The sequence below is a fragment of the Gorilla gorilla genome, chromosome 10, assembly GCF_029281585.2.
Source record: "Gorilla gorilla gorilla isolate KB3781 chromosome 10, NHGRI_mGorGor1-v2.1_pri, whole genome shotgun sequence".
Taxonomy (NCBI): Eukaryota; Metazoa; Chordata; class Mammalia; order Primates; family Hominidae; genus Gorilla; species Gorilla gorilla.
In genome coordinates this window covers 92580584-92601735 of record NC_073234.2, presented here as the reverse complement: position 1 = coordinate 92601735, position 21152 = coordinate 92580584, and the positions used below count along the sequence as shown (strand labels likewise).

At 38.3% G+C, this 21152-nt stretch overlaps 1 long non-coding RNA gene across 3 annotated transcripts in view; it reads left to right on the top strand.

Annotated features, from left to right (window-relative positions):
- The window catches only part of LOC134756522 (uncharacterized), a 96777-nt gene that overhangs the window by 36531 nt on the left and 39094 nt on the right, over nucleotides 1–21152 (top strand). For 2 of the 3 annotated variants that reach the window (XR_010129258.1, XR_010129256.1), the window contains one exon: nucleotides 6632–6901. The exons of the other annotated variant lie outside the window; for it this stretch is intronic. This is a non-coding gene — a long non-coding RNA (uncharacterized lncRNA). The remainder of the gene's footprint in view (nucleotides 1–6631; nucleotides 6902–21152) is intronic. 3 annotated transcript variants of the gene reach the window in all.

Sequence of the window (21152 nt, the reverse complement as noted above, 5' to 3'; positions counted from 1 at the left end):
ATTACATGCAACTTGCAAATATTCTACTTCCCTTACTCCTACCTATGGTACAATGATTTGTATTGTTCCTGAGTAATGTTTTCCATAACAAGTGAAGGAAAAAACATAAATTAAGAATTTCCTTCCAAGAATTGTAAAATAACAAAATATTTACTGAAAATGTATGCATATTTGCTGGTGCCCTGGCAAATTAAACTCAGAAACCATCCACAGCATGGGAAATAGTATTGGTGACTTTTTGTTAAACTTTCTCAGCAGCCACCAATTAAATACCATTTTCACTCCATAGACAGGTGAGCCTGGACTTCAGTGAGTTGAGATGGGAAAATAAAGAACCTAGCTTCCTTCTCTTAATAGTTTGAGACAACCTAGATGTAAGCAATCAAAATAAATATTCATAGAATTTTCAAGTGGTGTCTTCATTAGGCACTGCCTAGATACACACTAGAGAATACGGTCATAATTTTTATCCACAGGAGTAGTTAGATTCCCATTGAGCAACCAGGTAAAAAGCATGGGAGGGGTTGACTATAGGTATCGTCAAGTCAGTAAGTAGAAGATTTGAAGATATGGTCATTGTTCCTACTGGGTTTTGTTTTTTGTTTGTTTGTTGGCTGGCTGTTTCTTTTTGAGAGAGGATCTGGCTCTGTCACCCAGGCTGCAGTGCAGTGGTGTGATTACAGCTCACTACAACCTCCAACTCTCAGGTTTAAGCCATCCTCCCACTTCAGCCTCCCAAGTGGCTGAGGCTACAGGCATGCACCACCATGACCACTATTTTTGTATTTTTTTTAATTGTAGAGACAGGGTTTTGCCATTGATATGGTTTGGATCTGTGTCCCTGCCCAAATCTCCCATCAAATTGTAATTCCCCAATATTAGAGGGGGGGCCTGGGAGAGGTGATTGGATCACGGGGACAGAGTTCTTATAAATGGTTTCTCACAATCCCCTTGGTGCTGTTCTCTTGATAATGAGGCCTCATCAGATCTGATTGTTTAAATGTGTGTAGCACCTCCTCTTCTCTCTCTATCCTGCTCCTGCCATGTAAGGCACCTGCTCCCACTTTGCTTTCCACCATGAATAAAAGCGCCCTAAGGCCTCCCCAAAAGCAGATGCTGCCATGCCTCATGTACAGCCTGCAGAACTGTGAGCCAATTACACCTCTTTTCTTTATAAATTACTGAGTCTCAGGTATTTCTTTATAGCAATATGAGAACAGACTAATACAGCCATGTTTCCCAGGCTGGTCTCCAACTCCTGGGCTCAAGCAATCCACCCACTTCAGCCTCCCAAAGTGTGAGGATTACAGGCATGAGCGACGACGCCTGGCCTCATTGATCATATTGTAAAAATGATGTTTGTCCCCATTTCTTGATACAAATAAATAAATTACCTCTTTCTTCTGTCTCTTTCTGCTCATAACATCAAATACTAGGTTGAGCCACTGCATGTCTCCTCAAATAAAAGTACCGCAAAACTATAATAAAATACAGTATGTGATTTTAATAGACAAATTGTACTGATCAATTTAATTATTGGTATAAGAAACTGATGCTTCCACAATTGAACTAGTTGAGATCCAGATGAAAATAATAATTATGGGTGTGTACTTTGCTCTAAAAAGAAAAAAGTTATAGAAGTTACAGGTATGCCACACACACACACACACACACACACACAGAGTCATGGTCCTAGAATTGCTATACTTTAAAATAACAAAACAAATGTATACTCTGGGAACTGGAAAATTGGGATTCTAAACTAATTTCAATAAATGCGTTTTAATTAATTTTATATACAGTTGGCAAATAGGCCAGTTCTTTTTGGTCTACTTTAATATGTAATTAAGAATGATTGTAATTTGATATATTATTTGTAATAATACTTTAAAAATTACTTGTAAAAAAGCATTTTATTGACTGCTTATTAAAAATTATGATAATATGAATTTCCTTAACACGTATATTTTTGTAGATTATAAGGCCTTTGTTCTGAATGAGGATTAATAGTTTTCAAACCCTTTCACCTACATGTTCTCATTTAATCTTCACAATAATGCTGTAAGACATTTAATTTTCTCTTTTTCACAGATGCAAAAACAAGAGACTTAGTAAATAAGCTAGCCTGAAGGCATACACATAGATAAAAGTGACAGAATCAATATACAAATACATTTCTTCTTACTCTATAACTCTTTCGCTAATGAAACAAAGTATCAGTGTAGCTGGTAACCAAATTATCACTAATTCTTAATTATTGTAATGAAGTAATAAGCTTTCATTGTATCATTCATAATTCAGAGATGCAGTTCTACAGCCTGCACAAAAATGACATGCTACCATTATGATTATGCCTACTAATTACACTCACGGTTTGGGATTTGGAAGCTAATTATTATCTGTTCTTATTTTTAGTTAAGTATTAAGACTTGAAATTTCTGGTTGGATTATGAAATATTTCACTGCCTCAAAACACTTTAGAAGTTAAAAACCCAATTCACTGATCTTCATTTCTAGATGGACTTCTTCCATCTCCACCTCAGCCACACATTCATCCTTGGTATCATGGAAGTGACTCTTATAACATCTCCAATTCAGACATCTAACTCTTTGATTACAACTTTCCCAACTTTGATGTTTTTTGTTCAACTATTCCTTTAAACTCATCAGGCCCTGAAGTCTAGGACACCAATAACATGCCTGCCAGTACTCCAAAGTCTCCTGGGCTTCCTGAGTTTTTGTTACACCACCTAGAAAAATACCAACACTAATTCATCCAATTGTCATTTTTCCCATGTCTTCATCCACTTATCTGAATATCACTGGGAAAGTCACCCGGCAGAGCAATTTGTACCAGTCAAATTTCAAGCTTATCATCCTCAAATTGACTGTTAATACTGTCTGGGATTTTTTCTGGATTTCTGTGGTATGCTCACCCCACCACGTTCTGAACTAGTTAAAACCTTCTCCACTCATCGACAAACTTCTAACATCCCCATTTCCCCTAACTTTGGTCTCAGAAGATGATCTCCCTTTTATTCCTTGGAGAGAAAATAGAATCCAGCCAAAGAAAACTCCTCTACCTCCCTGTATCAAATGTACAGATGTATCTAAACTCATTCTTTTGTTCTTTCCTTCAACAAATGTTTGCTTATAGATTGCTTACCACCTATACTCCAGATACCATCCTAAAAACTAGAGCTGTACCCACGAACAGGACAAAGCTCTCTCCCTTCAAGTTACCTACCAGTGAACAAATAATATAATTTCAGAGAGGGAAAAGTGCTGTAAGGAATGCAAGATAGGATAACACAGTAGGCAATGATTAGGGATGGTTATAGGGAGTGAGACATAAGATACGGTGCTCAGGGAAAGCCTCTCTGAGAAGCTAGCATTTAAATTATGGCTGAAATGACTAAAGTCAGCCATGGGAAGATCAAGAGGGAAAAGGAGGACCAAGGTCCCAAAGAAGGACACATTTGTTACAGGTTCAAGGAGCCCAAAAAAGGAAGAAGAAAAAAAAAAGTCCATGTGGCTGGAGCATAAGCAGGAGAAAATGGCATGAAACAGTGTGCTCTGTTCACTCATGCCTGAAGCTACAAGAGAGAAGTAGATCTAGATGCATCTTTCTGTCTGGGTTTGGACCATGCCCTTTACTTTCCCAAGAACTCTCGCTACTAATGGACTACATCTGCCTCCTCTATATTCCTCTCAATCTTACATCTCTTTTCCATCAGCATTTAAACATGCTCATGACATTAATATCATAAAATGCATCCGCTTTTCTCCTCCAGATTCCTAGCCTATTCAAATTTCAAAGAATTTTTTATATTCATTATTCCCTTTCTTCCTATGCCACTCACTCCAGTTTGTTTTCATACCAAGCGTTGACCGAAACAGCTTTCTGTAAAGTCAAAAGTGGTCTCAATTTCACTTGATCTCCCACCACCATTTGACCCTGCTGACCTTGACCTTCTCCTTGAACTATTCTCTTCCCTTACCCTAATGACCCCATACATTTCTGGTTTTCTTTTTACCATCTAGCAGGTGGCTCAGTCTCAGTAATCTTCACAAACATGTCCTCCTTTATTCTCCCGGATACCAGTGGCATTAGAAACATCAGGAGGCCTGTTGCTGAGCATGTTTGCTATGTCTCACCCCTGGGTTTATAAGGCTGTAGGTCTATTTGCAATCCCAATAGATTCCCAGGGAATTCTCACGCTACTGGACAGGGAACCATACTTTGAGAATCACTGTGTTAAATATTATAGTTCCTCCAGGTTTTGTCGTATCTGCCCTCTCTTTCCACTTTCTACTCTTTCCATTGATGATTTCATGTATACCCATAGCTCTAGTTACCACATTTTAATGACATAAAAATTTATATATTCATCCCAGACTTCTTGGCTTAGATCTAGATCTAATGGGAGTCAAAAACCTCCATTTATGTGCACCGAAGTTAGCCCAAACTCAATGTATGCCCCCAAATGAACTTGTAATAAACCAGTTACTTTTCCAGGGTTCTCTATCCATCTTCTTATGGAAGTCAGAATCAAGGAGTCATCCTTAACACCTCCTTCTCATTTATTCCCTCCTCCATATCTAAAACTGTATTAATACCGGTGTATTTTACTTCCTAAATATCTCTCCATGAATTGTTCATGGCTCTCCAAGTATTTCATTACCATCCTTGTCCAACCTGCCATCCTCTTTTCCTGGGCCACTGGCTATATCAATCTTCTTGCCTTCTTCAAATCCATTCTTCATATTAATATTTTGTTAATAATATTTTAATATTAATATTTTACCCAAAGTGATGACATCAATAGGCTTATGACACCCCTCTGCCTAAATTTCAGTGGTTTCCTATTGTTTGTGGGATAAAAAATTCTTGTGGCCTCCATGGCCACCAAACGGTGTCTGTCTATGTGTATTCATCTCCATCTTTATCTCATTTCATATCACACTCCTTGCTCTATGCTCTTCAACAGTTTTCAAAAGCACTATGCTTCTTTGGGTCAAGACCTTTTGCACATTTCCTACTAAAAAGAGTTATCTTGCATTCTCCTTCTAGAATTCCTAGTCACTCCTCATATTCTCTGATTACCCTCCCCAGTTAAGGTCAGTTTCTTCTGTTACATGCTTTTGTAGTACTAGGTACGGTTACTTCAAAGCAATTTTCACAGTTTGCAAATATACACTTATTTATGTTGATGTTTCATTAAAATCTGTTTCCCTCTAGTCGTTAAACTCTATGGGTTAAGGGATAGACTGTATTTTCTCACTAGGACATCTCCAGGGCCTATCCAAAATTGACAGAGGAAAGGCCCTCAATAAATTTATGTTGAATTAATAAATACATGACATTGACTGTTTACTTTCTAAACAGGGAGTCTATCCTTGTTTTCCTAGAGAGCTTTGTTCTAAGCCTTGGGGGCCCTTCTTCAGTATTAGAATTTCATTAGCTGACATCAGCATCTTAGTTATTGTTATGCAAAAACTACTAAGTGTGTATCCCCGAAGGCTGTATTTTGCTTAGACTCTCCTAGGAAATGTGACTGTGCACACAGGCTGTGGATATTTAATATTAACTGACCTCCTACTGTGTTGCTCAGAAAGCAACTTATGATTTGCCACCACTCTAATTTTCTTACTAATGTTGTATCATGACTTCCAAACCCTCAATGGGTTTCAGCAGCTGTTAGAGAATATAAGAAGTGAAATTTGATTGTGCATACAACATTGGCCTGCATATGAGACAAACAGCTTTTGTTTCTTTCCTCCATTTACTGTACTACAACTAGCTGAAATCTCAATCTCATTGGATTGCAAGAAACTGCAGCAGCTTTAATTAATGCTTTTGCCACTGTTCCTATAGATTATTGCAAATGTCTGTGTGTCTCTCCAAATGTTGCATCTGAGGGTTCTGGATATTTCAGAGTACCTCCACCGTTGCTGCTGCAAGAGAGCTCATTAAAGCTTGTGTAATAAACGGCCTCTCTGCTCTTCTTTCTCCAAGTTTAACATCAACAGGACCCATGCCGATTTCAGATCACATCCTGCTCCTTGTTTGGGAAATCTGTGCTTTTCTACAATTTATTTTTTGTGTTTCTAGTGATCAATTTAAATTTCTTTTGCAACTACATCGTTTAGGTAATACATGCTGTAAGCTTCTTGCATGCACTATGCCCAGAATACCATTTTAAGATTTGCTAAGCCACTTCATCAATTACAAATAAAACTTCAGCTATATGTTTTGAAAAACCAAACCTGATACTGCTTTGAGAAATCTTTCTTTTTCCTAGTTCATGTTGGCTTGTTTAGGAAAAATATATGAGAACTATAAAATGCATTACTTAAATTTTCAAGTCTTTTGTAGCAACCCTTTTTCAGTCCAATTAGGACAATAGGTTGTGAAATGCCTAGAGCAAATCCATTACCACTTAACTTCTTCTCTTCTGGATCTATATTGCACTGACTGACAGAAGATTCAATCACCACATATTTGATGGGGACTAATGATTTGATAATGCATTCATGTGTCAGATGTCAGGTATACAGTATGACTGTGAGATCTGCAAAGAAGAAAAGAAGAAATGTTTGCAAATGTCTTCCTCCCTCCTCTCCCCAGGGTAGTGTCACTAGCAGAGCAATCTCCAGTTCATATGGGTGGTGACAGAAGAGGGATCCTGCAGCATCAAGGGCTCCTTTGCAATAATTTCTGTCTAGATGGCAATCATGAGGGGCCTTGTTTGTCTGCTTTGTGTGTGAGTGGGAACGTGTGTCAGCATCAACTTTGCATTTATCAACAACATCCTCATTTTTGTTTGGCGAGGTGGTGACGGATCCATGCAGGAGGAAATGAAGTGACTGCATTTATCTCAATGTTCCCAAGGGTCAGGTAAGGTGCTCTCATGCCATGGTATATGACAAGGTGGGTGACATTTAATGAATAAATAGACAACCTTTTAGAGGAATTAGTGCTGCTTCTCACATGAATCAATGACCGAGTCAATTGTCATAAGAGCCAAGATAGATTACATTAAAGTAGGAGGTAGGAAGGTAGAACTGGCGGCTGCTCAGAGGTAGAAATAAATGTCTCTCATTTTTTCTCTGTCTCTCTATCTATCACTTTCTCTGTCACACACACACATATACACACAAATATATGAACAAACACAAATATACACCCTTCCCTTTTCTCTGAATTATTATAATTTAGTTATACTACTTAATCTTGTCATCTTTAAGTTAGAAAGTACAAAGCAATAGCAGTTATGAGCTATAACCACAAAGTAATACGGCTGAATTTTTAACAATCATAATGAATGTTTACATTGTATAAACAAGTTTTGCCTTCTTTAAGAAAGGGAGCCACATGTTTATTTCAAGGACTCTATTGGCTAGTCTTTTGCAAATTCTTACTTTGGAACGACCTTCAGAACCTGTGGCATATTTTTTTTTTAATATTGTCCAGAGTGGCATTTCTTCAGGGTAGATCTCATTTGTAAAAATAGACAAAAGTCATTCAGAGCTGAGTTCAATGACTAAAAGTAGATGACCAAACTGGGTGATCAAATCTAGGCTCCACGCTGAGGTGCACTTCTAAGATAAAGTGCCTGATTTTCCCATGTGGGCTTTTTGCCTATACTCTTGCCCACCCACCCACCCACCTAGGGGAGCAATGGACACCTACCAATGGTCATAGCTCTTCTCTAATCATACTCCTCTGCCCTCAGCTTGTTTAACAGTATTTCTCAACTCCATCTCATCTTCATTCTACTCCAGACTCGTAGATCTTGAATCCAGCATTTGATTCTACCTCTGAGTCTTTGAACCAGGTGTTAGCAATGATTTTCCCAATGTTTGAACTACTACTCTTCCAAATAAACTCTGACTTCAAATTTTTCTCTTGTCTTTGAATGCACTGTGTTTACTGACAAAGACAACACTACCTTGCTCCTTCTGAAACCCAGACACCAACATAAGCCATGTGGCTCAAATCCTGAGAATTCCACTGTTATGAGTGCAATTCCGAAAGATGTGTTTCAGAGCTACTTTAACACTATTACTATTGGAATCGTACATAATAAGCATAAACCCTTCCAAGGTGACTACTCTTAAGGATAATACTCCCTTGAATGAATATATTCTGATATAAATACTTTACTTTTTTCAACTTTTTATTATGAAAGATTTTATACATTTTTGTTCAGCTTTGACAATCAACTTTCTGCTGTTCTTGTTTCACCAACCCCCTTCAAGTTTATTCCTGGAGTATTTTAAAGAAAATGCTATATTATTTGAAATCCATATTATTTCTCCTAGAAATACTCTGGCAATTATCTCTAACAGATAAAAGAAAATTAAAGAAAAACTAAACACACTTCTATTATTGAGACAGCCATGTAGGAGGGGGTCCCCAGAAAAACTCCAACTGGCCAGTGCTTTGAGAATGCGCACTGCGGTGGAGCCTAAGAAAGTTTGCGCCCTTTGCCGTAGGGAGGAGCCTGGCCCCCCCTCCTCTTCCCGTGTGAAACCTGGAATTCAAGCTGTAGGCAGGAGCGTTCTACCAGGGACTCTGGCTTTGCGGAGGATCCCTGTTTCACCTTTTTTTTCCCTTTTCACCCAATAAAACCCTGTCTTACTCACCCTTCAACCCATCTGCAAGCCTAAATTTTCATGGTCGTGGGACGGAAAAGGACCTCGTCTTTAGCTGAACTAAGGAAAAGTCCTGCAACATTATTATGCCCAACAAACTTTCAAAAATCTTTTTAATATTGTCACCATTCTAATCCACATTTAGCTTCCCTAGTTATCTCAGAACTGTCCTTTTAGATGTGGTTGTTAGGATCCAAACAAAGTCCACACATCGCACTTGTCTCTGAAGATTCTTTTAATCTTAACCAATAGGTATTTTTGCTTTAAATAATAAAATATGTACAAGTGTATACATTGCTGTCATAAATTTAAGTTTCACAGCTAAACTATAAAGAGAAGTTTTGCTTTGTATATATATATGTAAGAATTTCATGGTTGCATTGAGCATTAAATTCCTCTATAAAGCACTGAATTTCCTTCATCAGAGGCTAAAGAAAGGAATCAAGTTCCTCAGTCTTACTAAACAGAGTGGGCATAGTGTTTCCAATTCAAACTTCCCCTCCTTGACATCAAATTCAAGATTAGATTTTAATTTCATAAAATTATAATGTATAATTTCTATAATAAATTTAGTATTTACAGAAAACGTTTGCATCACTGTCTCATATTTTCCACTATAAGCTTTCAAAAGGAGAGTTTTTTCAATGATAGCTGGCTCTTCATTGCATTATTTTTCTGTATCTCTATCGCCACATAAACCTGCTAACTCAACATTTTGTAGAAAAAGAAAACATTTCAAAATAAAGTCATGTTTTCCAAAGCACTATCCAAATAATAATGTCCTTTAATGTATCAAATAAAAGCACAATAAAATTCAAATTCCTTGCCACTGGCTTTATAAGAAAAGATATACATTTGTGCTATCTTCTTATATCTCTAATTAGCATAGTCCTACTCCTGGGTCTTATTTGAAATTTATTTTTGTTTCTATTTAGTGTGGTTTCTCAGTAGCAGTAAGGGAGGAGACAACCCCTCATATTGTCTTATGTCCAGTTTCTGCCTCCAAATAAATAAGAAGTGAAAACTAAAAGGCAGAAATGAAATCCACAAGCAGACAGCCCAGCGCCACACCCTGGGCCTGGTAGTTAAAGATGGATCCCTGACCTAATCAGTTATGTTATCTATAGATTACAGACATTGTATAGAAAAGCACTGGGAAAATCCCTGTCCTGTTCTGTTCCATTCTAATTACCGGTGCATGCAGCCCCCAGTCACGTACCCCCGGTTGCTCAATCGATCATGACCCTCTCACGTGGACCCCCTTAGAGTCGTGAGCCCTTAAAAGGGACAGGAATTGCTCACTCAGGGAGTTTGGTTGTTGGAGACATGAGTCTTGCCAAAGCTCCCGGCCCAATAAAGCCCTTCCTTCTTTAACTCGGTGTCTGAGGGGTTTTGTCTGTGGCTTGTCCTGCTACAGTAGCATAAACTATGAAAATAGATTCAGAAAAAAGTGCTATAAAAAATTTATAGTAAGGAAAATCTTAATTGGAAACCATTATAATGTAATACTGGCTTAAAAATTGGCACTCATTCAACCACATATCTCAGTGCATTAATAGAATTACTTTGTCATGATTTGAAAATTCATTATTGAATCATTTTAAAGCTAGTATATAAAATACACAAATGCAGCCTAGAAATAACAGGTTAATATAGTCTTGCTTCAGATGGAACTAATTGTATGTTCAAGTTATTCTCCATAAGAAAAAAAAACTGAAGAATTTAATTGAGCATTTGGAATAGCAAAAGAGAAAGTTAAGGTATTTAGGAGTAGACTGCCACAAATAACATTCCACAGCATTAGCATTTATTTGTGCAGCAAACAGTCTCCTATTGAGCTTGACTGACTTAGCTTCTTAAGGCAATCATCTTCCTTTGCTTTAAAAGAGATTTAAACCTGGCTATAGAAAGTATTCCAATCAGGTAACTGCTAATAAAAGACCCAATTCTATAGCTCACATTCCCATGTGTGTACCCCATTGACATCAATATTAAGGTTTTAGATATGAAAATCCCCTATCTTCTTAAGTAACATTTATAAGAATAGCTACCCAATATTCAAAGATTCCTTTTCATATTATAAACCAGTAAAGCATTCCACTAAAAAGCTGTAACGATCACTTTCCAGAAGAAAAATCCATCCTTTGTTGGTAATGGAAGCAACTCAACAGAGAAATGTACATTAATATTTAATAACTGGACTTAAAAATCCTGCCCAAGATCTGAATGGCAAAAAAAAATTATCAGAAATAACAATTTTGAGAATTTCTTCAATTACAATCAAAATTCCCTTCTAAAAATCCCTAGAAAGAATTCAATGTACTTACTTTCTCAATGAGTCTTCCTGAAAATTGTGTCAAAATAAATTGTGGTAGTCAATTTGTGTTTTGGTGCACATGGATATTGATTTTTGCAGAGATCTCAGGGTAATTCCTTTTGTAAACCAAAAAAAAAAAAAGTTCTCTATTGCGTGAATAATGATCTGTGAGATTGCCTTGTGAGTTTCAGTCTTTGTAGCACAGGTTTTTCTAAAAGAAGGCTATACTTATAGTCTTCAACACTGTTCACAGATAGATAATGAATTCTGCAGATTATTTAGAACAGCTGGCCAACTGTGGCTTCCCCACCTGAGACCTCAGCAGGTTACTAGGGCATGACAGCCAGGAAAAGCACCAACAGAGACTCAGAACGAAGAATAACAGAAATAAATGGCCTTGTTTTTCTACGCATTTACCTCAATACTTCCCAAAGGTAAATATTATTTATTCTTATAATTTCTGTTATTTTGAAAAATCTGGTCTAATTTGACCATTCCCACAACTCTTCCAATTAATATTGAGAATAGAATAAGCCACACTGTGTCCAATGGCACATGCTTTTTTTCTTAGCCGAGTTATTTATTAGGTTTTAAATATTTAAAGTATAATATTGAAATTAAATAACTTCTTAATATATTAAATATTACAGAAGTTAAAAGACATTTGTGGAAGATTATGCATAGTTGCTTATAGTACACAATAAAGAGAGAAGTAATTTATAGATTTTTTAACACTAGCTCTTAAGTTTTTGGGGTTTTTTAAAGAAAATTAATCACATTCTACAGAAAGACTATAAAATGTTAGCTCTCCCCAATCCCCACCAACAAAATAGAATAATCTCTTTAGCAACTAGACGGGAATGACAAGACAAATTGATTCTGATTGTTTTCTACCATGGTTTGGACAGAACATGTCATTTCCCCTACTATATTAAAATTTGTTTCTTTCTTTTAATTTCTTGCAATGCACAGAAGAGGCCCTTTATTAGTCCATTTGCATTGCTATAAAGGAGTACCTGAGGCTGGGTAATCTATAAAGAAAGGCATTTAATTGGCTCATGGCTCTGCAGGCTGTACAGGGAGCATGACGTCAACATCTGTTCAGCATCTGGTGAGGCCTCAGGGAGCTTTTACTAACAACAGAAGGCAAAGCAGGAACAGGCATGTCACATTATCAGAGGCATTTGAACCAGAACGACTCCATCTTGAATAAGGGCTGGGTAAAATAAGGCTGAGACCTGCTGGGCTGCATTCCCAGTAGATTAGGCATTTTTAGTCACAAGATGAGACAGGAGATCAGCACAAGATGCCGGTCACAAAGACCTTGCTGATAAAACAGGATGCAGTAAAGAAGTCAGCCAAACCCACCAAAACCAAGAAGGCAATGAAGGTGACCTCTGTTCATCCTCACTGCTCATTATACACTAATTACTATGCATTCGCATGCTAAAAGACACTCCCACCAGCACGACTGTTTACAAATGCCATGGCAACATCCAGAAGTTACCCCATATGGCCCTTCCTGGAGAAGAACAAAGAAATACCAGTAAGTTGTCTTCACCACTTTCTCTATTTCTACCATGGACTATTTATTCTTTCCATAAGATATTAAGATATTTTATCAAAGTTATCTGGGAATAACAATGCTAGGTATACATCTGCAAATTCCATAATCCTATTAAGTTTAAATTACATTAAAATATCATTCAGTAGAATATTGACAACCCACCATCACCCATAAAAGAAATTCTTCATTGTAGAATTCTGAAGCCATGATTAAGCAGGACATAAAACATAAAACAGCTTTTGTTTTTATTGTTCAATGAAGCAAAACTCACAAATGATGACTAGAATATCCTAAGGAAAACTCCCTTCAGTGCAAGGCCATTTCTCTTCAGTTGGTAGCACTTCTTTCCTTCTGTTAACAGATGGCTAGGCTTTAGGCCTTCCTGATGGGCTGGCACTAGCCTTGTCCAACATTTAAAAAGAGACAATATTATTTTGCCTATAAGGACTTATACCAGAATACATACATATATATATACACACACACATATACATATATATGTTATATCTATACACATACATATATATGTTATATCTATACACATACATATATGTTATATATACACATAAATATTTACACATACATACATATACATATATACACATACACATATGTTATATATAATATATATGTTATATATAATATATAACTATATATGTGGATATATATACACATACATATATTTTATATATAATATATTATATATAATATATTATTTAAATATAATATATTATATTTTATATATATATAATATAGAAAAAATACATACAAAAATATATAGGAATTGGCCATTCCTATATATACTATAAAAGCTGCATTCTTAGAGCTGCTATTCTAGGAAGTTCACAGAGGCAATACATCTTGGTGTTCCACTGAAGTGCACATGAACACAGATACCAGCAGTTTCCACAAATATACCTCAACATGACGATGCACAAAGCAACCAAGGCAGAGCAAGGCACTACCCAAAACCACATCATCACAGTTCGAATGTTGCATCCTACATTTCTAGATAAGCTTCTTTACTTTCTGGTCCAGATGAAAACAATATTCTTCAATTAGATTTCAAAATGACTGGATTAAGAAAATGTGGCACATATGCACCATGGAATACTATGAAGCCATAAAAAATGATGAGTTCATGTCCTTTGTAGGGACGTGGATGAAATTGGAAATCATCATTCTCAGTAAACTATCGCAAGAACAAAAAACCAAACACCGCATTTTCTCACTCATAGGTGGGAACTGAACAATGAGAACACATGGACACAGGAAGGGGAACATCACACTCTGGGGACTGTTGTGGGGTGGGGGGAGAGGGGAGGGATAGCATTGGGAGATATACCTAATGCTAGATGATGAGTTAGTGGGTGCAGCGCACCAGCATGGCACATGTATACATATGTAACTAACCTGCACATTGTGCACATGTACCCTAAAACTTAAAGTATAATAATAAATAAATAAATAAATAAATAAATAAATAAATAAATAAAAGAATATATGCGAGGGATTTTGTTTTAAAATTCTACTCAAGAGAAGCACAAATCGAAAGTCTATTTGAGAGAAAAGAGTGGGATGTTACATATGATGTCACACAAGACATCATTTTTCACAAATGTTCCATGTGGTAATTCTATGTGAAGGCAATGGCGCCCTTTTAAAATGTTATTAAAAGTCAGAACGCTGCTGATCCAATGGAAATATATTCGCTTTGTACGTTAACTTATTCTCAGTTGATGTCTTCTCCAATTAAGGCAACTTGTTAAATCTAGTAATGGGAAATTTAAAGGCACTGTATGCTGCTTAAAATAATGCCTAACAAATTATCCCTGACACATACATTGCATGAGCGCCCCCTAAAATATATGAAGGTTTAGAGCAAGAGAAAAATAAACAGAAACACTGAAAACAAGACCAAACAATCACTCTGCTTCCAGAATCAGGGAAATATATTTTCCACAAAGTCAATGGAACCAGATTGAAAGACCAAATCAGTGGCCTACCCAAGTTGCACCCCTAGAAAAGGGCAGACCTGCCTTCCTGTAAGTAGGTATGTGACACTTTTCCGTCTTCTATCTTTCCCGTGGTTCAGAAATACAAAGTTTTTCTGCGTGCAGAAAACTAAGTAGTCATCTTTCTGTCATACCCAGTCTCTATCATATGGATAGATATTGGGGGAAAAAAAAGTCATTGTTCTTGCTTGTGTTGCCTACACATCATATCCCATATCGAAATGGAAATTGCAAATATGAAACTACAGAGTAGAAAGCTGTGGGCAGAGATTAGATGTGGTAATAGTCCTGGGAATCAAAAGATAGTTCAAAACATGAACCCAAGAATAGTAATAAAGCAGATGAGAACTAAACCAGTTAAACTGTGACATGCATACATAATAATAGATTTGGTTACAAAACTGAGTCTAAATATCAATGATAATACTTTTTAAAAATACATGTTATCAACAATTTTTATAAGGACCATTTGGGTTTTAAACTATAGGCTATATAAACAAAGAAACAGAGGAGTGAGAACAATTGCTTAGGTCCCCAACCTTGGAAACATCCTTGGCTTTTTTTCACTTACTCACCATATGTAATTCATTAGCAAACCCTGTTGGTCCTACACACCTTCAAAATCTGTCTAGACTCTGAGAACCCCTTTGAAAATGTAAGTCAGATGTTGTCAGTTGCATTTTCCACATCTTAAAATTGTTTCCCATCTCAGAGTAGAAGTCAAAAGTCCTACAGTGGTCATAAGACTCTATAAAGTTGACCCTTACTTAATTCTCCAGTCTCATTTACTACTCTCCCTCACACTTACTCTGTGCTTGGACATGCCAGGGTGCACTTCAGACTCAACATCCTTGTACATAATGCAGTTTTGCCTAGAATGCCCTTCTTGATATCTACGTAGCTCTGTCTCATAGCCACTGAGTGCAGTTGTGAGGCTTTTCACATAATCTGCATGAATGGCAGCCTTTAAAGTTAAGCAGAGTATGATGTATGACCTGCACAACTGCATGTGGTGATTGATATGGTTTGGCTGTGTCCCCACCCAAATCTCATCTTGAATTCCCATGTGCTCTGAGAGGGACCCAGTGGGAGGTAATTGAATCATGGGGCAGGTCTTTCTCATGCTGCTCTCATGACAGTGAAAAGTCTCACAAGATCTGATGATTTTATAAGGGAGAGTTTCCTTGCACAAGCTCTCTCTCTTTGCATGCTGCCATCCCTATAAGATGTGACTTGCTCCTCCTTGAGGTTCACCATAATTGTGAGTCTTCCCCAGCCACATGGAACTGAACATCCATTAAACCTCTTTCTTTTGTAAATTGCCCAGTCTCAGGTATGTCTTTATCAGCAGTGTGAAAATGGGCTAATAGTGTAAATTGGTACCAGGAGTGGGTGCTATTGAAAATATACCCAGTGGTTCCAAGATGGCTGAATAGGAACAGCTCCAGTCTACAGCTCCCAGCATGAGTGACACAGAAGACAAGTGATTTCTGCATTTCCAGCTGAGCTTTGAAGAGAGTAGTGGTTCTCCCAGCATGGAGTTTGAGATCTGAGAACGGACAGATTGCCTCCTCAAGTGGGTCCCTGACCCCCGAGTAGCCTATCTGGGAGGCACCCCCCAGTAGAACCAGACTGACACCTCACACGGCCGGGTACCCCTCTGGGACGAAACCTCCAGAGGAACAATCAGACAGCAACATTTGCTGTTCAGCGAATATTGAACAGCTGTTCTGCAGCCTCTGCTGCTGATACCCAGGCAAACAGGGTCTGGAGTGGACCTCCAGCAAACTCCAACAGACCTGCAGCTGAGGGTCCTGACTGTTCAAAGGAAAACTAACAAACAGAAAGGACATCCACACCAAAACCCCATCTGTACGTCACCATCATCAAAGACCAAAGGTAGATAAAACCACAAAGATGGGGAAAAAACTGAACAGAAAAACTGAAAATTCTAAAAATCAGAGCACCTCTCCTCCTCCAAAGGAGCGCAGCTCCTCACCAGCAATGGAACAAAGCTGGAAGGAGAACGACTTTGACAAGTTGAGAGAAGAAGGCTTCAGATGGTCAAATTTCTCTGAGCTAAATGAGGAAGTTCGAACCCATCGCAAAGAAGTTAAAAACCTTGAAAAAAGATTAGACGAATGGCTAATTAGAATAACCAACGCAGAGAAGTCCTTAAAGGACCTGATGGAGCTGAAAAACATGGCATGAGAACTACGTGACGAATGCACAAGCTTTAGTAGCTGATTTGATCAACTGGAAGAAAGGGTATCAGCGATTGAAGATCAAATGAATGAAATGAAGCAAGAAGGGAAGTTTAGAGAAAAAAGAATAAAAAGAAATGAACAAAACCTCCAAGAAATATGGGACTATGTGAAAAGACCAAATCTACATCTATTGGTGTACCTGAAAGTCACAGGGAGAATGGAACCAAGTTGGAAAACACTCTGCAGGATCCAGGAGAACTTCCCCAATCTAGCAAGGCAGGCCAACATTCACATTTAGGAAATACAGAGAATGCCACAAAGATACTCCTCGAGAAGAGCAACTCCAAGACACATAATTGTCAGATTCACCAAAGTGGAAATGAAGGAAAAAATGTTAAGGACAGCCAGAGAGAAAGGACGGGTTACCCACAAAGGGAAGCCCATCAGACTAACAGCTGATCTCTTGGCAGAAACTCTACAAGCCAGAAGACAGTGGGGGCCAATATTCAACATTCTTAAAGAAAAGAATTTTCAACCCAGAATTTCATATCCAGCCAAACTAAGCTTCATAAGTGAAGAAGAAATAAAATACTTTAAAGACAAGCAAATGCTGAGAGATTTTGTCACCACCAGGCCTGCCCTAAAAGAGCTCCTGAAGGAAGCATTAAACACGGAAAGGAGCAACCAGTACCAGCCACTGCAAAAACATGCCAAATTGTAAAGACCATCAAGGCTAGGAAAAAACTGCATTAACTAATGAGCAAAATAACCAGCTAACATCATAATGACAAGATCAAATTCACACATAACAATATTAACCTTAAATGTAAATGGGCTAAATCCTCCAATTAAAAGACACAGACTGGCAGATTGGATAAAGAGTCAAGACCCATCAGTGTGCTGTATTCAGGAAACCCATCTCACATGCAGAGACACACATAGGCTCAAAATAAAGGGAGGTAGGAAGATCTACCAAGCAAATGGAAAACAAAAAAAGGCAAGGGTTGCAAACCTAGTCTCTAATAAAACAGACTTTAAACCAACAAAGATCAAAAGAGACAAAGAAGGCCATTACGTAATGGTAAAGGGATCAATTCAACAAGAAGAGCTGACTATCCTAAATATATATGCACCCAATACAGGAGCACCCAGATTCATAAAGCAAGTCCTTAGAGACCTACAAAGAGACTTAGACTCCCACACAATAATAATGGGAGACTTTAACACCACACTGTCAACATTAGATAGATCAACAAGACAGAAAGTTAAAAAGGATATCCAGGAATTGAATTCAGCTCTGCACCAAGCAGACATAATAGACATCTACAGAACTCTCCACTGCAAATCAACAGAATATACATTCTTCTCAGCACCACACCACACCTATTCCAAAACTGACCACATAGTTGGAAGTAAAGCACTCCTCAGCAAATGTAAAAGAACAGAAATTATAACAAACTGTCTCTCAGACCACAGTGCAATCAAATTAGAACTCAGGATTAAGAAACTCACTCAAAACCACTCAACTATATGGAAACTGAAAAACCTGCTCCTGAATGACTACTGGGTACATAATGAAATGAAGGCAGAAATAAAGATGTCCTTTGAAACCAGCAAGAACAAAGACACAACATACAAGAATCTCTGGGACACATTTAAAGCAGTGTGTAGAGGGAAATTTATAGCACTAAATGCCCACAAGAGAAAGCAGGAAAGATCTAAAATTGACACCCTAACATTGCAATTAAAAGTACTAGAAAAGCAAGAGCAAACACATTCAAAAGCTAGCAGAAGGCAAGAAATAACTAAGATCAGAGCAGAACTGAAGGAGATAGAGACACAAAAAACCCTTCAAAACATCAATGAATCCAGGAGCTGGTTTTTTGAAAAGATCAACAAAATTGATAGACCGCTAGCAAGATTAATAAAGAAGAAAAGAGAGAAGAATCAAATAGATGCAAAAAAAAATGATAAACGGGATATCACCACCAGTCCCACAGAAATACAAACTACCATCAGAGAATACTACAAACACCTCTACACAAATAAACTAGAAAATCTAGAAGAAATGGATAAATTCCTCGACACATACACCCTCCCAAGACTAAACCAGGAAGAAGTTGAATCCCTGAGTGGACCAATAACAGGCTCTGAAATTGAGGCAATAATTAACAGCTGACCAACCAAAAGAAGTCCAGGACCAGACGGATTCACAGCCGAATTCTACCAGAGGTACAAAGAGGAGCTGGTACCATTCCTTCTGAAACTATTCCAATCAATAGAAAAAGAGGGAATCCTCCCTAACTCATTTTATGAGGCCAGCATCATCCTGATACCAAAGCCGGGCAGAGACACAACAAAAAAAGAGAATTTTAGACCAATATCCCTGATGAACATCGATGCAAAAATCCTCAATAAAATACTGGCAAACCGAATCCAGCAGCACATCAAAAAGCTTATCCACCATGATCAAGTGGGCTTCATCCCTGGGATGCAAGGCTGGTTCAACATATGCAAATCAATAAACGTAATCCAGCATATAAACAGAATCAAAGACAAAAACCACATGATTATCTCAATAGATGCAGAAAAGGCCTTTGACAAAATTCAACAGCCCTTCATGCTAAAAACTCTCAATAAATTAGGTATTGATGGGATGTATCTAACAATAATAAGAGCTATTTATGACAAACCCACAGCCTATATCATACTGAATGGGCAAAAACTGGAAGCATTCCCTTTGAAAACTGGCACAAGACAGGGATGCCCTCTCTCACCACTCCTATTCAACATAGTGTTGGAAGTTCTGGCCAGGGCAATCAGGCAGGAGAAAGAAATAAAGGGTATTCAATTAGGAAAAGAGGAAGTCAAATTGTCCCTGTTTGCAGATGATGTGATTGTATATCTAGAAAACTCCATCGTCTCAGCCCAAAATCTCCTTAAGGTGATAAGCAACTTCAGCAAAGTCTCAGGATACAAAATCTATGTGCAAAAATCACAAGCATTCTTATACACCAATAACAGACAAACAGAGAGCCAAATCATGAGTGAACTCCCATTCACAACTGCTTCAAAGAGAATAAAATACCTAGGAATCCAACTTACAAGGGATGTGAAGGACCTCTTCAAGGAGAACTACGAACCACTGCTCAATGAAATAAAAGAGGATACAAACAAATGGAAGAACATTCCATGCTCATGGGTAGGGAGAATCAATATCATGAAAATGGCCATACTGCCCAAGGTAATTTATAGATTCAATGCCATCCCCATCAAGCTACCAATGACTTTCTTCACAGAATTGGAAAAAACTACTTTAAAGTTCATATGGAACCAAAAAAGAGCCCAGGCCAGGCCCAGGGTCCCCATGCTGTGTGCAGCCTAGAAACTTGGTGCCCTGTGTCACAGGCATGGCTGAAAGGGAACAACATAGAGCTCAGGCCACAGCTTCAGAGGGTGCAAGCCTCAAGCCTTGGCAGCTTCCATGTGGTGTTGAGCCTGCAAGTGCACAGAAGTCAAGAATTGAGGTTTGGGAACCTCTGCCTAGATTTCAGAAGATGTATGGAAATGCCTGGATGCCCAGGCAGAAGTTTGCTATGGGGCAGGGTCCTCATGGAGAACCTCTACTTGGACAGTGCAGAAGGGAAATGTGGGGTGGGAGCCCCCATGCAGAGTCCTTACTGGGGCACTGCCTAGTGAATCTGTGAGAAAAAGGCCACCATCACCCAGACCCCAGAATGGAGGATCCACTGACAGCCTACAAAAGCCACAGACACTCAATGCCAGCCTGTGACAGCAGCCAGGAGCGGGGCTATACCCTACAAAGCCACAGGAGCGGAGCTGCCCAAGGCCTTGGAGCCCACCTCTTGCATCAGCGTTACCTGGATGTGAGGCATAGAGTCAACGGATATCATTTTGGGGCTTTAAGATTTGACTGCCTTACTGGATTTTGGACTCACATGGGGCCTGTAGCCCCTTTGTTGTGGCCAATTTCTCCTATTTGGAATGGCTGTATTTACCCAATGCCTGTATCCCCATTGCCATCTAGGAAGTAACTAATTTGCTTTTGATTTTACAGGCTCTTGTCTCAGATGAGACTTTGGACTGTGAACTTTTGAGTTAATTCTGAAATGAGTTAAGACTTTGGGGGGCTGAAGGGAAGGCATGATTGGTTTTGAAATGTGAGGACATAAGATTTGGGAGGGGCAGGGGCAGAATAATATGGTTTGGCTGTGTCCCCACCCAAATCTCTTCTTGAATTCCCATGTGTCATGGGAGGCACCTGGTGGGAGGCAGTTGAATCATGGGAGCAGGTCTTTCCCGTGCTGTTCTCATGATGGTGAATAAGTCTCACGTGATCTGATGGTTTTATAAGGGGGAGTTTC